Source organism: Myotis lucifugus, unplaced genomic scaffold (assembly GCF_000147115.1).
Source record: "Myotis lucifugus unplaced genomic scaffold, Myoluc2.0 scaffold_6, whole genome shotgun sequence".
Lineage (NCBI taxonomy): Eukaryota > Metazoa > Chordata > Mammalia > Chiroptera > Vespertilionidae > Myotis > Myotis lucifugus.
In genome coordinates this window covers 8148898-8155049 of record NW_005871054.1, presented here as the reverse complement: position 1 = coordinate 8155049, position 6152 = coordinate 8148898, and the positions used below count along the sequence as shown (strand labels likewise).

Below are 6152 nucleotides of genomic sequence, written 5' to 3'. Positions count from 1 at the left end.
ATGCATACTAATCCTCCTGATTAGAGTTTCAAGGGGAAAACTAGTAGCTCTTCTAGTTTGACAGGGAGTCTGTATTTGTTTGGTGTGGGGTTTTTTTGTTTGTTTGTTTTACCTGCTTTTCTTCAAGACGCCACTAGATGGAGCTTGTAGGCCACCTCTAGTTTATATCCTCGTCCTGGATTAAAGAGACTTGGCAACAGAAGACCACAAATTATCTCAGCTAAACTGAATAGCAAGCATTGTGTTCAGTCCCTGGTGCACTCGTTTTTTCAGTCAGTCTGACAGACAAAGAAAGGCCTGACCTGATTTCCGACAATGCTTAAACTTCCTAGAACATAATCAGGCCGAAAAAAAAAAAAAAAAAGAACATAATCAGGCCAAATTATTGACATAAAAGACCTTAGCTAAACAGGAAAATAAAAAATAATAATAAACTTTAACTTTTGAATGAGTGGGATTTGTGATCAGAATTTCAAATGAAAATAAAACATCAGCTATGCTAGAATCTATTTTTAAACTCTTCCTAGTGTTGGGTGATTTTATTTACCAGTGCTTGCATTTCCATTTGAACATAGAAATAGAAGTCTTTCATATATATGAATGATATATGGTTATATGGCTTTAAAAAAATCCATTTCTCAGTTGTTTGGCAAGGGTGGTAAAGAAACCCTGGACCACCACATACCCACATAAAACTTACATTTAACAAATATTTGCTGAATAAATTCATGAACCTTGATGCCTCTTTCTCACCCACACCTTATAAAATCTTCCCCAACTACCTCAATTCCCATGGGTTTCCTACCAGTCCTTTTGTTGTTGTTAATCTTCACCCAAGGATATTTTGCCATTGCCGGGGATCAGACCTGCAACTGAGGTATGTGGCCTTGACCAGAATCGAACCCGGGACCCTTCAGTCTGCAGAACCTCACTCTATCCACTGAGCCAAACTGGCTAGGGTCCAGTCCTTATTTTCCAGTGTTTGATGTTTGAAGGAAAAAAAATGATTTTCCTCAGTTTTACAATGGTTGGAAAGTCAAGTCCCTGATTTCTAAGGTCAAGAAAGGAATTGAATCTTTAGTTTCCAGCTCCCTGGGTTGAAAACATTCTGGTTCTGAGGTACTCTGGACTCCTCCGAGAAAGTGTCTAACATGATGGTCTCTGTGAAGAACACAGTTCCCAGTCATAGCTTTCCTTGGAGCGATATAAATAAAATCACATCTTATCATTTCATTGACATACTGGATTGCTGAAGCCAAACAAATGAGCAAAAAGCTTTCATGAGCCCTTGCTAATATCAGAGGTGACGTGTGCTGAGCCTGAAGCACTTACACAGGTTATGAAACCACTCCTTGTGCCGCAGCCACAGGAGACGGGCACAGAGCACTCTTTGTGAGTTGCTCCACTTTTCAGATCTCTGGCATCTGAACAAGTGGCCCTTCGCAAAACATCAGGCTTGGCATGGAAATCAGGATTCCCGCATGGGGAGTCCATTGAAAGGTCTCCCACTCAGCATGCTCCATGCAGCTGAAGGTTCCCGAAAGTGTCAAAAGGACAAACCTGCACACAACACGGAACACAGGCAAACAAACTGAACCTATCTTGGCACCAGCCACGTGCAGTTTTTAAAAAGCAGAATTATCTGTTTATTGGGCTAGAGCCGTGGTCGGCAAACTGCGGCTCGCGAGCCACATGCGGCTCTTTGGCCCCTCGAGGTGGCTCTTCCTAAGCCTTAGGAGTACCCTAATTAAGTTAATAACAATGTACCTACCTATATAGTTTAAAAAATTTGGCTCTCTCTCCAGCCGAAACCGGTTTGGCTCGGTGGATAGAGCATTGGCCTGCGGACTGAAGGGTCCCGGGTTCGATTCCGGTCAAGGGCATGTACCTGGGTTGTGGGCACATCCCCAGTGGGAGATGTGCAGGAGGCAGCTGATCGATGTTTCTCTCTCATCGATGTTTCTAACTCTCTATCTCTCTCCCTTCCTCTCTGTAAAAAATCAATAAAATTTATTTTTAAAAAAAAAAAAAAAAAAAAAAAAAAAAAATAAAAAAAATAAAAAATTTGGCTCTCAAAAGAAATTTCAGCCGTTGTACTGTTGATATTTGGCTCTGTTGACTAATGAGTTTGCCGACCACTGGGCTAGAGGAAGCAAAGTTCACTAATATCTCCATAAGTAAAGTAATATCTTTACTTTGATAAAATTAATATCAAAAGTACTGGACCTGAAGAGATTGCCTACTAACTACTAGTATCTCTTATGGAAAACCAAATGTCACTAAATCTGCACTTTTATTCAAATTGCCATATACTTTAAAGTAATTGGTATCCTCCCTTCTCGCCCTGCAAGAACTAGTTACTCCTTTCCTTCTTTAATTCCTGTGTGGTTGCTGAAGAGTGTACCTTCATGTTCAGTGTCCTCAGGCTGCATAATGAGCCAAGGAATTCCAGTGAGAATGAATGCAGGTTGGCTGGCAGCGCCTGGGCAGCCAGGTGGTCCCTTGGAAAAGGTGCCCTAACTGAGTAAGCAGAAACAGGAGTTGTATCCTCCCAAATCAAGACCCATGTCCCCTTTCATTAGAGTCCTGCTGATCATCATCCTGGGAATAGAGAAGGCTTCAACTTCTGTCTCTGAATAGATATTAAAATCCAACTTATACTTACCTGTCAGGGTAGATACCATGATCACGAAGGTGGTTTTCCCAGGGCGAGGCTTACCCATTGCACTCCGGATGTGCTGACCCCTGCGATTTCCCCAAATGTGGGAAACTCAACTGTGTAATTTGTGCTGGTAGGGGACTGCGTTCACGCTCTCTCCTGGGAAAAAAAAATCCAACTTGAGCCCAGCTGGCATGGTCACAGTTCGTTCAATTCCTGGTCAGGGCCTATGTCCCCAGTGGGGCGTGTAGGAGGCAGCCAATCAATGATCCTCTCTCATCATTGATGTTTCTATCTTGCTCTCCCTCTCCTTTCCGCTCTGAAATCAATTTAAATTTTTTTAAATTAACAAATTAAAAAAATGAAAAACAATGTGAGCCCTGGCCAGGTGGGTCGGTTGGTTGAATCCTGTACACCAAAAGATTGCAGGTTCGATTTCCAATCAGGGCACATACCTAGTCGAGAGTTCTATCACTGGTCAGGACAAGTACAGGAGGCAACTGATCTCTCTCACATAGATGTTTCTCTTTCCATATCCTCGGGTGAAGATTTTTAAAAAATCAGTAAAAAATAAATGTAGGTAGTAGTAGTAGTAGTAGTAGTAGTAGTAAATGGAGCAGTTTGGGTGGGAGGGTGATAGTAATAATGCTTTGATTTAGTTAACATTAAACATTTCAACTTCAGAACCCCTCCAAAGGGTTCTTAAAAGCACCAAAAAGCCAATAAAAAAATACAAGGCAAAAATATGAGAAAATAACACTAAGAGGTAAGTGAAGGATGGTGTATACTTTTGTCGTGAAGGCATTTGCCAAACCTAGAAAAGTTGAGCTTCAGTTTTATGAACCCCACTTAAGGGAGATCCATTCCCCATAAAACTGGGACCCCCATCCCCCAAAGATCTACATCCTCAGGGTAGGGATAAAGAGAAAAAAAACTTACCCTAATCCAATCTATTCCATGACCGGAAGACCTCAAGAAAAGTTGTCTTGGAAGTTAACAGGGAAATGGGGGGAAAAAAATAAAACAATAACATTCTTTATACGTTGTAACCACAAGTTTACTGCCTTGTAGATAAGCATCCTATCACCTAGGACCTAGGTAGTTCCAAAACACTTCAAATTCAGTTTAAAGTAGTTTTGGACTGGCAATACACTGAAATGCCTGGAAATAGGAAGTAGATGTAAAACTTTTCTGGAGGAATTTCTGTAGAAAAATTTTCAAGGAAAATTAGCAGCTCACAGTAAAAATAAAGCATGGCCCTAGCCGCTTTGGCTCAGTTGATAGAACGTCTGCCTAGGGACCAAAGGGTCCCGGGTTCGATTCCACATACCTCAGTTGCAGGCTCCTCCCCGACCAGGGCCCTGGTCAGGGCTCATGCAGGAGGCAACCAGTCGATGTGTTTCTCTCATATCGATGTTTCTCTCTTTCCCTCTCTTCCACTCTCTCTAAAAATCAAGGGAAAATATCCTCACATGAGGATTTAAAGAAATAAATAAAGCATGAAGGAAACAAGGCATCATGAGGAAGCACCAACAAAAATAATAGACAAGAGGCCTATTTAAAAAATAAAATATTGATGCCCTAGCCGGTTTTGTTCAGTGGTTTTGGTGTCAGCCTGTGGACTGAAGGGTCCCAGGTTCGATTCCGGTCAAGGACACATGCTCGGGTTTCGAGCTCGATCCCCAATCAGTGCGGGAGGCAGCTGGTCAATGATTCTCATCATTGATGTTTTTATCTCTCCCTCTCCCTCTCTTCAATCAATAAAAATATTTTTTTAAAAATAAAACAAGTAACCAAATAAAAAATAATAAAATAAAATACTGAAATTATCAAAGTTATTTCAGAGAACTATTTTTACTCTGTTTAAGAAATAAATGATTCATTTTTAAGTATATGTAGAAACTAAAAACTCTAAAACTGCAGTGTAACAGGTTTTTTTTTAATGAGCAAATAAAATTTCTAGAAATGAAAAACATTGTCATAATAATTGAAATCAAAGAGCTGATTATCAATTTTAACAGGTGAGGAAAGAATTCGTGAACTGGAAGATAAATTGAAAGAAATAATTCAGAATACAGTCATGCATTGCCTAATGACAGGGATACACACGTTCTGAGAAATGTATCATCAAGCGATTTCATCATTGCGCAGACAGCATGGGGTGAACTTACACAAACCTGGATGGTACACCTAGGCTATATGGTATAACCTGATAGTCTTAGGCTACAAACCTGTTCCACATGTTACTGTACTGAATACTGTAGGCAATTGTAACACAACAGTAAGTTGTGTATCTAAACATAGAAAAGGTACAGTACAAAAAATGGTATAAAACTTTTAAAATGGTCCACCTGCATAGGGGGCCTACCATTAATGGAGCTTGCAGGACTGGAAGTTGCTCCACATGAGTGAGTGAGTGGCGAGTGAATGTGAAGGCCTAGGACATTACTGCACACTATTGTAGACTTTACACACACTACTCTTAGACTACACTAAATTTATCTTTTATTTTTAATATTTTTATTTATTTCAGAGAGGAAGGGAGGAGAGAGAAATAGGAACATCAATGAGAGTGAATCATTGATTGGCTGCCTCCTGCACACCCTGCTGAGAATCGAGCCCGCAACCCGGGCCTGTGCCCTTGACTGGAATTGTACCTGGGACTTCTCAGTCGCAGGCCCATGCTCTATCCACTGAGCCAAACCAACTAGGGCTGAAGCAGATATTTTAACAGCTCTGTCACTTTCTTCTTGTTCTTCAGAATCATAGCTCCGGTGGAATGGGACAGGCCTGATTTGGCGAGCTGATTTTCCACCTTCCTAGTCCTTAATCATTTTTAATTTTGTTTCCAGGTCAATCACTGGATATGGCCTCTAGCTGGCAACATTAACAGTGGATTTTGCACACTTAGGGGCCATGATGAACAAAATAACACGAGATTAAATCAAGCACAAGAGAAAATGATGCAATCAAGAGACATGGTAGCCTGGCCAGCATGGCTCAGTGGTTGAGCGTCGACCTATGAACCAGGTGTTCAAGGTTTGATTCCCAGTCAGGGCACATGTCCGGTTGCGGGTTCTATCCCAAGTGGAGTGGGGTGGTATGCAGGAGGCAGCCGATCAATGATTCTCCTAATTATTGACGTTTCTATCTCTCTCTCCCTCTCCCTTCCTCTCTGAAATCAATAAAAATATTTTGAGAGACACAGTAAACACAAGATGTATGCAACACAGCATACTGGTTTGCAGCAAATTTGTTTATAAGCAGAAAGAGTACACTCTAAAATACCGATGAAGTCCGGCATGGCTCAGTGGTTGAACATCAACCTATGAAGAAGGAAGTCACGGTTCAATACCCAGTCAGGGCACATGCCGGGGTTACGGGCTTGATCCCCAGTAGGGGGCATGCAGGAGGCAGCCGATCCATGATTCTCTCTCATCATTGATGTTTCTCTCTCCCTCCCTCTCCCTTCCTCTCTAAAATCAATAAAAAT

At 41.4% G+C, this 6152-nt stretch overlaps 1 non-coding gene across 1 annotated transcript; it reads left to right on the top strand.

Annotated features, from left to right (window-relative positions):
* The first annotated feature begins 2657 nt into the window (after positions 1-2657).
* LOC111824233 lies at positions 2658-2821 on the top strand. The gene has a single exon (XR_002827303.1). It is a non-coding gene; the product is annotated as a U1 spliceosomal RNA (small nuclear RNA).
* Positions 2822-6152: the final 3331 nt, after the last annotated feature.